A 10,265-nucleotide genomic window follows, 5' to 3' on the forward strand; every position below is an offset into this window, starting at 1 on the left:
CGTGTGGCCCAGTGGCGGCAACGGAGAAGGGACGTGGTTTGGGTGGATCCGGAGTTCTTAGTAACTACCTAACTGTAGGGCCATTGTGATGTATGTGTGTTACATCCACACTGTCCATCCATTTGGATAGATCATTATAGGGCATGATCCCAAAAACGAAGTAGATCCAAATATCAGGTGGACCATACACTACAAGAAACTGCTGCATTACCGACACTTTTTTGCTGGTGGCCAACATGCACCACCGGCGAGCGTCCCGAAAAGCTATTCTATCAGGTTGGAGTAACCTTTGAAGACAGTAACCGAAACCTGCTATTGACGAAGGTCCATTAAAAAAGAAAAAAGAAAACCCTTCGTCCCCCTTTCTCTTTCTCTCTCTCCGTCCCTCCCTCTCTCACTTCCAAAACCGACAGCCTCTCTCTCTCTCTCTCTCTCTCTCTCTCTCCCCGCCCCCCATTCCATCCTCCCAAAATTGACAACCTATCTCTCTCACTTTAAATGATAGAGTAGAGAGCTCCCCTTTGGATTTGTAGATCTCAACAAGCTCATGTAATTTCAATGGCAGACCTGTTCGATTCTCGCGCTCGCATCAGATTTAAGGTTTCTTCTAATTTCTTGTTCCCTGTTTTATCGATTTAGGGTAAGAGAGAATGTGATCCTTTCGATCTCCTCCTGCATTGTAACGTTAGGGTTTCATCGAAGTCTATTCTGTTTTCTAGGTTTTGTTAAGTCGCATGTGTTATCCAACGAATTTTGGGGGTTTCTAGAGTTGCATTTTGATGTCAAGATTGTTTCATGGGATTTTTAAATTTTTTTATCTATTTTTTTGTTGTTTGATGATTTAGATCTTTTGCATTTTAATTTATTTATTTATTTAATTACAGAGATCTTTTTTGGTGTAGTTCTTTGATTAGGAGGAAAAAACAAAGAACATGTGGATTTGTAGGGAGTATCTGTTGAGCATCTGTTGCTTTGCTTTCTCTCATGCAGATGCTGTACGAAAGCATGAAAAAGAAGGTAGAGAGGGTGGTAGAAAGGGGCCGCTTGATAGACAGTGAGATCGATGATAGTGAGGCTTTCAAGAAATGGACAAATGGATTTACTCGTCATGATCATCCTGCAGTTGTTTAGGTTTTTTCTCTATCCCTCTACTGGCGTGTGGCTCGTAAACGGAACTTTATCGAAGTTTTCAATGGTGGGTGTCAATATCCCCGCTATTTCCCGTGGTGGTCCACTTGAGCTTTGATCTGCTTTGTTTTTGGGCTCATGCCTTAAAAATGGATGGACACAGGAGACATGAAACATATACATGAGCTGAAAAAATGGATGGACAACATTGATAGAAAACACATACATCAGAGTGGATCCCTCCTAATGATGTATGATAATATCAGTTTGAAAATCATTTGGGCATTTCCTACTTACCCTTCCTAATGATGTATGATAATACATATAGGACTTGATCAAAACAGAGCAATTACAGGATCCGACCCAGCAGCATCCAAAACTGCCTGCAGGTTGGCTGGAACACAGCTTTGAGAAGATCCAAAATCAACCCTACTTCGACCTGGCCACTCTGAGCACAGCCTAACTCTAATTCAGCAACTAAAAAACTTCATCATCCAGTCCCTTCGAAACATTGGCTTGCCATCTTCTGACCAAAATCCAATTGGAAATGTGGCTGCAGATGCAAATGACCAAAAAACTTTGGCGCACGACCAACAATCTTAGCATAGGCCTCCAAGAAGATCACTCAAAACCACTTCATCGCCTTGCCTGAGAAGATCCCCAAGCTGCAAACAAACAAAACAAACATAGACCAACCCTCAACCTGAAAAACCAAAAACTGTCCTAGGATACCAAACCAAGGACTTCCATCACTTGCTAGATCTAATACTCTCAATAATTTAAACTCTGAAACCATTTTACACAAAGAGGAAGAGGACAACTCCTTGTCTTATATGGTCTTTGGTCAACCTTTTTGCATGGCTCAAATATCCTACATTGAAACTCATGACAACATCATGGTTTTTGGTCATTAGGCTCATTGACTGAATGCAAGTTGTTCTCTTGGTTTGTCACTTTCGTGCTTGTTTTGTGGCTATTCTCAATGTCCATGATCTCCCAAGTATAGTTGCTCATTGAGATCATGGATAAGGCTTAGATGATGGCATTGCTCAGCAATTTGGCTTAGGTACATTTTTGGGTTTCAATTATCGTTCTTTTTTCACTTGATGTATGATAAATTCCCTTCCTTGTGGTTCTTTCGCTGGATTTAGATAATATTTATAAATTCTAATTTTTTTTATAAATTGGATTCTAATTCAGGGAAGCCTTTACTCTTTATAATTTTGTTGAATGACAGTTTGCTCTTTATAATTCTAATTCTGATGGTAAAATAAAATAATTTAATTATAGATTTAGCTAATTGTCCTTTTATAAACTAGAATTAGTTTGTGTTTCAAAATACTAAATCTCTAGCCAATTTGAAGTGGCACTGGAAAAATCATGTACAAATCCATGTGTTTTATTTATCTGTTACTTTTTCAGTATGACAAGTAATTCTGGAAGAGAAACATATTCTACATGGTCAATGCATTTATTTTTCTTTTTATCATACATTCTAAAACTGTGCTGCTCATGTTACCCAATCGTTTTGACCTAAATAACCTATACAATCTCCTAGTTGATGTATAGAAAGGCTGAAAATTGCATTGCACATGCATCATTGCATAGGATAATCCTTGTACCAGTTCTTTTACTTACATGCTTTGTTTTATGCTAAAGGAGTGTCTATTTGACGATAGCAACAGCACGCCCAGAGACATTATTTGCTGATACAGCTATCGCGGTGCATCCCAAGGTATTATTGTGCTGTTTGACTGATCATTTTAGAACTGGACAGTCCTTTTAACTAGCAGGGGATTCCAATTGGATTTGTGCTTTAAAATTTTTATTATTATTTATCATTAGCATTTTTCTTCAATATTCTATCGTCTAGTTTAGCGTCAATGTTTTGTCTGCCTTCTTCTTTTCCTAAATTTATAACTGGATATTGTGATACATTGGCATTAAGGCTTTAGATTACGACGACAATGAAGGACTGGATTTTGTGACAACTTAAGAATCTACTTTTAGAGATTGTTGAATGATGATGCTGTCACAAGATAGAATTAGGAGGGGCCTTAGATCTTGGAAGGTTGGAAAGGCATATGTATTATCATACATCATTATGAAGGGTAAGTAGGAAATGCCCAAATGATTTTCAAACTGATATGTATGGCTTCTAATAGAGCTTTGAATCAGGTTTTGATCAGAATCTTCTTCTTCTTCTTTTTTTTCTTTTTTTTTTTTGGTCTTTGTGTCCTTGTTTTTTACCCTTTCTTTCAGGTTGAGAAGTTTCTAGCGATTTTAGAGGATAATGCTGGTTGATGCTTCAGTTGTTTTAGTATTTCCCAAACAGCTAAAAGAGATAGGTAAAGTAATCATCAGTCTTAATTTCCAACTTGTATTGTTGTGTCTGCATAAGATTCGAGTATTTCCATGTTTGCACCCAACATGAAGCTTGTAGTTGGCTGTAAAACATCGATCATGAATAGAGTAATAGATGCTTGCCCACCTCTATACATGAATCTGCTCCGCTTCCTGTCATATTTTGTGCAACCATATCTCAGATTTTTCTCCAGGTGGAAATTAATTTAGATGGTTCTCTTGAAAGCACCTTTATTTCTTTCTTTATTTTAGAGTGCATCCTAGAGACATTTGTGCAGGGTGAGAATCTGATATTTTCTGTTTTTACTCTGTATAGGGGAGTAACTGCTGATCTACTAATGGCTGGATAGATAAATGTTGGAGTATCTTGGATTCATCAACTGAGTATTATTGCCTGGATGACTTATGGAAGCAACAGTTAAGAGTTAAGTGGTTCATGTTTACAGGTGGTTGATTTGTTACATGTCTTTCGTTTCATTCTTGTTTTGTTTGTTGAATAGACTTTTTATCGGTTATGTTCATATGTATTAGAGATCAAGGAGTTTTATCTGTTTTTGTCTCTTATGCATTCATGCAAATTTGATTAATTTACAGTTTATAGCTAATCCAACAGTTCCTTCCATGTTGAGTGAAAGGAAGTGACAAACCATAGTCTATGCAAATTTTCTTTTCTTCACTTGTGTATTCGTCCGAATTTGGTTTGACTTCTAAAGTTTATAGCTAATCTACACCATTGGACGTTGAGTGCTTTATGCTATTTCCCTATGAGTTATGCTCAATCGTTGTTATTAGGTTTCTTGATTAAAATCAAGGAGTTTTATTTCCCTATGAATGTAAGTACATGTGTAGCTATAATCTTGGGCATTGGATTAAATGTTGTGTTTTATCTTTTGAACAGGTTTCATTTGATTTGACAGAGTATATGGAACAGCATCCAGAAGCATCTAATTGGGGGATTGGGATCTCTAGTTTTAGAAAAAATGCCTCGTTTCAAGATTACCATGGACTCAAAACTTTCAGACAGGTGTTTTTTTTAAAAAAAAATTTTAATTTTTTTAAATATGTTCCACAGTTTGAATTTATTTCTATAAAAGCACCCATCTCTGATGTCCATTTTTTCTTTTGATGTTTGTTCTTTTTAAATAAGCCACAGTTGTTTGTACAATTCAGGACCTGACTCTCATATGAATAGTTCAGTGCATTCCCAACCAACATCAAGGAGCTCATCCTTCATTTTTTTTTTATAATATTTGATATTGCCTAAAAAGTCATATATTTAATCTAGAAGTATTTGCTCAGTGCATGCCCAACCAACATCAAGTATTTGCTCAAACCTCTTTTTCTTGATGGTATTAGACCTATCACTATGCACAGATGATAAACAATAAGTTGAGATTCACTAACATAGAATGCATTCATTTCTAATTGTATCTTTCCTTGCCTTGCCACTCATTCATTTCTAATTGTATCCTTCCTTGTCTTGCCACTCATCCATCTAAACATCCTCATTTCAACTACACTATCCTATGACTACTCATTCACTAAAACGTTTTTATTCCTTCCATTGAAAAGAAAAAAAAAATCATATTGTTTCCTTTCTTCTGTGTTGCCTGTAGAAAACTGTTTTCAGTGGACAGCCTACTAAAGCTGACTACAATCATATACCTTGTGCTGTATTCCGGTAACAAAAATATTCCACCTAAATTTCAAAGTTATTTTACATGACACTGCTGTATTCTGTGTGAAGTAAATTACAAGAAAAAAGTACCACTACATAATTGATTATTTGGAATAAACTAATTCACATATCGATTGATAAATCTGTCAATGTTGTGTATCCTCTGCTAAACCATACACCAGAAACTCCCTGAAAATTCCAATAAATATCATCTGCATGCCTTGTTTCAAGATTTTTACTATGCGTTTTTTCCTTCCCCAAAGGTTTTTTTGTCAGTTTCTCTTTTAGAGCCCCTTTCGATATATGATCTTGGTAGATGTATGTTATATATTCCAGTCCACTAAGGTGGAGCTCAGCCATATGCTTCGTAAAGCTAATGAATTATCTTGTAGTATCCTGAGAGGAAGGAATGTTCAAAATTCTTACAGAGGGAATCAAACAACAATCACTTTTCTTTATTCTTCCTGGAAAGTACCAAGGGAGCTAATGTGCTTCTTGCACTGAAAACAAGGGAACCTTGCCTCTTTTTTTTTTTTTGGCATAAATATAATAAATGAGTGAACAACTTCTTGTTAGTTTTTGGTTTAACAGGTAAATGTTCTCTGTTGAGTAGTTTTCTCCCTGCTGACAATGGCTTGGACTTTTAAGTAGGATTTGAATGCTTGATTTCCGAATGGATGCATCTTATCCGCCAAAAAAAAAGAAGAAGAGAAAAGATAACTAGTTGTGCTTATTCCTGCATGATCTGTGGATATGTCATATGCATAGTCACTTTGCTCATGGGACCCCAGCAAGAGGCCAACGGCTGTAGAGGCCCTCCAACATTCAAATGCACGGTATGCTATCAAGTCATCAGCTGTCAAATATTGGCAGTTGGACATGAGATGCAGGTAGCATTCTGCCTCATCCAGAAGTATGTTGATATGCAAACTATTGGAACTAAATTACAGATAATATCTGCATTTTCTGTTGAGCATGTGAAAGGTTATATTTATATTGAAGCTGATAGGGAACGTGAAGTCGTTGAGGTATTTTCTTGCAGATGTAGAGCACTTTCATTTCTTCTTTTTCCCTTTTTACATGCTTTCCAGACTAGTTAGGAATGGAACCAATTTTCAAAATAGGTATGTAAAGTGCTTTGTAGTATATATTCTAGTAGAGTGGTGCTAGTTCCCAAAAATGAAGTTCTCTATCTGCTTTCTCTTCAAATCAAATCAAGTGAAGTTTCTAAGGGCACATGGGTCCACGTGAAGTATGGGAAATACAAAGGGAACCTTGCACAGGTATGAGGTGTCTTTTCTTGAGATGAGAATTAGCTGGCTTTCTGCTGGTTTAAAAAGTTCTCTTTTATCTATACATCTTTCTGTAGGTTGTGGCTGTTGATGATGCACGGAAGAGGCCACCGTAAAGCTGATTCCAAGGATCGATCTCCAAGCCATGGCACAAAAATATTTATGTAATTTCTTTCTTCCAGAAAATTTATGTGGCAGTGATTTTGGAATTATGAAGCAACTACTGTTGGTTGCATGCTATTGTTTTCTAACCAACATTCCATTTTGACTTTTGTTTAGCTCTAATCATTTTATTTTTTTTTGGTGTGAATAAATATTCATATTTCCAGCTACCATTATCAGTGTATATGCTTCCTTTAGCCATTTGATTTGTTCACTAGTTTGCATTTACTTCATGTTGTGTTTCTGCTTATGACATTATTGCTTGTTTTGTGGAATGATTTATATATTTCTAAAATAGAGAACTTGGTGTTTTCGCCATTCATTTGCACAAGCTTTATCACTATTTATGGTAGGCTTGATTCTCTGTTACAATTCTGTATTTTTGTATGTGAAATTTTATTTATTTGTCTTTGGTATTAAGGGAATTTGGAGTGGAATGATTACTGGGATTGCTCTATAGACCCTCATCCTTGTAGTAATCACGTGGCGTACTGACCGGGAGAAAGAGGCAAGTGTATATTGCAACACATTTCTATATGCTTTGTTAGTCATCTTTCTTCTTAATGATTTAATTTTCCTTAAGCTTTACTTTATCAGCATAGCTAGACGTTAATGAAATTGACTTGAGGAAATGCATTCCCGTGCGGTAGGGAGATTCAGTTTTTGAACCTTGTTTCTTTATCTATGCAGAGAAATAAGGCGTGGGTTTTCATTTACCCCAAAAATATATGAGGTAATACTTTGATATTTTGGAATGGTTTTCTTTGATTTTTTCTTTTTTAAATATTAGAGTATAATTAAATTGAGAGTTGTTGTAGATGCTAATAGATTCTCAACTTTCTAAATATGTTCCTTTACTACTATTATTGTGATCATTATGTAGAAGATTCTTGCTTAGATTCTCAACACATCTTAGATACCATCCAGTTTCATCTAGGTCACCTAAAGCAGATCATAGAAATGTAATTAATGAACCAGATTCACCACTGATATTGGTTACGTGTACACTTAAATGTCACGTGTGAAGGGTGCATATGGATGGACGGGCGTGGATAAAACACATGCATCAATGTAGGGCCAATAGATGTAATGGAATTCAAGTTACAACATTTGTTGCCTTGATAGTTTTTTGACTTTTTAAGGATAGGATCAAATGATTAATTATTTTCCATGCATCAATTTGTTGAATGCTACTTTTTTGACTCTTTTTTTTTCTCGTGTGTAGGATTTTAATCAATTATGCCTAAATTTAGGCCTACAAGCACTTCAGCCTTTTGACACCACTTGTGCTACGAATAGACCATGTAGAGGATTTGTTTTTATTTATTTATTTATTTGAGGCCATTTTTAATTTATTGTAATAAATATTATATTTTTTTATTATGAAGTAATATAAATTTTATTTAATATTCATTTTTAATTGTATTGCATCATTTTTTATTTTTCAGATATTAAAAAATGCAGGTTTTTCAATTGAATTATATATAATAAAAAATATTATTGGCCTTTCAAATCCATACAAACACTTCTACCGGCGCTTTGACGTGGAAAAAAGTGTTCAGCAAACAGTGCTTTTGCCGGCGCTTAGATAGACTTATGTCGGCGCTTCTGCCAGAAATACTAGCGGCCCCTAAAAGTGTCGGTAAAGTCAGAATGAGCACCGAAAAAGGGTATATAATTACCGACGCTCAGACAAGCGCCAGTGAAGGTGTACTAGCGCCGCGAAAACTTTTAGCGACATCCCATTTATCAGCGCTTGTCTAGCGCCGGGAAAATAAATTGCAGCGCTTTGGGGATTTTTAGCGGCGCTTAAAAGCGCCGGTAAATATCCTTCTTCTTGTAATGATACCACAAGAAACAGTCGTGATTGATTCCCAACCATTAAAAACTACATGGGCCACCGGAATGTTATTTTCCATCCAACTTATTAATAAGGTCACGAAGACCTGGATGAAAAAACCATACAAATATCAACTTGATCCAAAACTTTTGTGGTTGACAAAAAGTTTTTAATGGTGGATTACCATTGGTTCCTGTGTTAATCAAAACAGCACACAGCATGGGGGCAAACTGCCACATTTTTTTCCGTTTCCATTTCACAGACATGCAGGTTATATATATATATATATATATATATATATATATATGTAAGAAAAAAAGAACACAAGCCCATTTATTGAATTCATCATATTATCTCTTTGAAAAGAGGAAGCAAATTAGACTTAATTCCATCTTCTTCCCACTCTAAACTACCCCACCATTTTTTCTCACCATGGATCTCTTTTAGAGGATTATTACTCCTTTGGAGACCGATTGGGAGCTTCTTTAGCTTTGGGCATTTAGACACCACCAACATCTCCAAGGAAGGGAAAGCCAATGCATGATTACAAATGCTTTTTAATTCTGGTAGGAAAAAGAGACGCAGAATTTTGAGACATTTTAGGCATACCTCCCTGATCGGAATCCTGACATCACTTTTACCTATTACTTCTTCTACTCCTTTGCAGCTTTGTATCGTGATTTGTTTAAGATTTTGAAGTTGTAGAATCCATGTAACACTCTTCAATTTGTGGTAAGCATAAATATTTATATAGCTAAGGTTTTGTATGCATTCCCCAACTTGAATGATATTCAAGTTGTAAAGTCCCCAAAGGGTGACCGACTCTTAAGCTCGAAACTGAACGATCTTCTTTCTCCACATCCCAACCGATCATCATCTCTTCCATCTCTTTGCAATATACAATTTCAAGAGTTCTGAGACTCTGAATTACCCTGAAACATGATGATAATAAGGTGGAGGTTGTCAAGCCTATGCAGATTCTAATGGATAGAGCCCGCGTCAGCTTTGGCAACTTGAGAGAATGAAGGAACCATTTAAGTTCAGCTATAGTTTTTATAGTAATTTCAAGATGGCTCAAACATTTCAACACTTCCATCTTTGTTAAAGAAAACCGACTACTCTCCTGTTGCTTCCCAAGAACTGAACACACCCTCCAACAGTTTCAGCACTTTCAACCTAGCAAGCCTCGATATTGCCTCACGAGGGATTCTATCAAGACGATCACAGATATTAAAAATCAAGTGCTTCAACTTCGCAAGACATCCTCTCTCTTCAGGCAAAATTTTTATCTGAGTATCAGACAGATTGAGATATCTCAACTCAACCAAGTTACCTATTCCAGCTGGGATTTCTTCTGTATTAGAAAATGACAAATCCAACACTCTTAGATGAGGCATGAATTGAAAAAAGTCATTGGTGATCTTTGACATGTAAGAACTCTATTTAGTGGGCCTCACTGATCAACGGTCTAGATTTTCATACAATTGGACTGGATGATTGAGTAGACCAGTGGGCCCCACTTCAGGTGATGCGCTGCACAGTCTATCTGCGCAGCTCTGCGTACTAGAGATGGAATGCTATAGCTGTCTTACACAAACATCAATTTGAGTAGCACTAGGATGCTGCAATGTGGAGTGTGGGAGAGAGAGTTGTGATAGGTTTCAAACACTCTCTCCACAGATTCTATAATAGAGAGCTGGGTCCCCGATCCTACACTTCAACAGAAATTTGAGTCCCATCTTTTGAATTGCAGAAAGGATGTGAAGGAGAGGAAGATCCTAAGCTCTATAGGTATTCTGGT

General features: G+C 36.4%; 3 long non-coding RNA genes across 4 annotated transcripts; all 3 read left to right on the forward strand.

Annotated features, from left to right (window-relative positions):
• The first annotated feature begins 328 nt into the window (after window positions 1–328).
• Window positions 329–3,750, forward strand: LOC131223661 (uncharacterized). The gene is made up of 4 exons (XR_009160615.1): window positions 329–600; window positions 2,788–2,863; window positions 3,077–3,239; window positions 3,391–3,750. It is a non-coding gene; the product is annotated as an uncharacterized LOC131223661 (long non-coding RNA).
• A 23-nt stretch (window positions 3,751–3,773) lies between these two features.
• Window positions 3,774–6,016, forward strand: LOC131223663 (uncharacterized). 2 transcript variants are annotated; one of them, XR_009160617.1, is made up of 3 exons: window positions 3,774–3,916; window positions 4,391–4,516; window positions 5,109–6,016. It is a non-coding gene; the product is annotated as an uncharacterized LOC131223663 (long non-coding RNA). The 2 variants fall into 2 exon arrangements; XR_009160618.1 differs by lacking the exon at window positions 5,109–6,016 and adding an exon at window positions 4,646–4,736.
• Window positions 6,017–6,319: 303 nt separating this feature from the next.
• On the forward strand, window positions 6,320–7,961 carry LOC131223662 (uncharacterized). Its single transcript, XR_009160616.1, has 3 exons — window positions 6,320–6,453; window positions 6,540–7,357; window positions 7,850–7,961. It is a non-coding gene; the product is annotated as an uncharacterized LOC131223662 (long non-coding RNA).
• Window positions 7,962–10,265: the final 2,304 nt, after the last annotated feature.

Source organism: Magnolia sinica, chromosome 13, assembly GCF_029962835.1.
Source record: "Magnolia sinica isolate HGM2019 chromosome 13, MsV1, whole genome shotgun sequence".
NCBI classification, from domain to species: domain Eukaryota; kingdom Viridiplantae; phylum Streptophyta; class Magnoliopsida; order Magnoliales; family Magnoliaceae; genus Magnolia; species Magnolia sinica.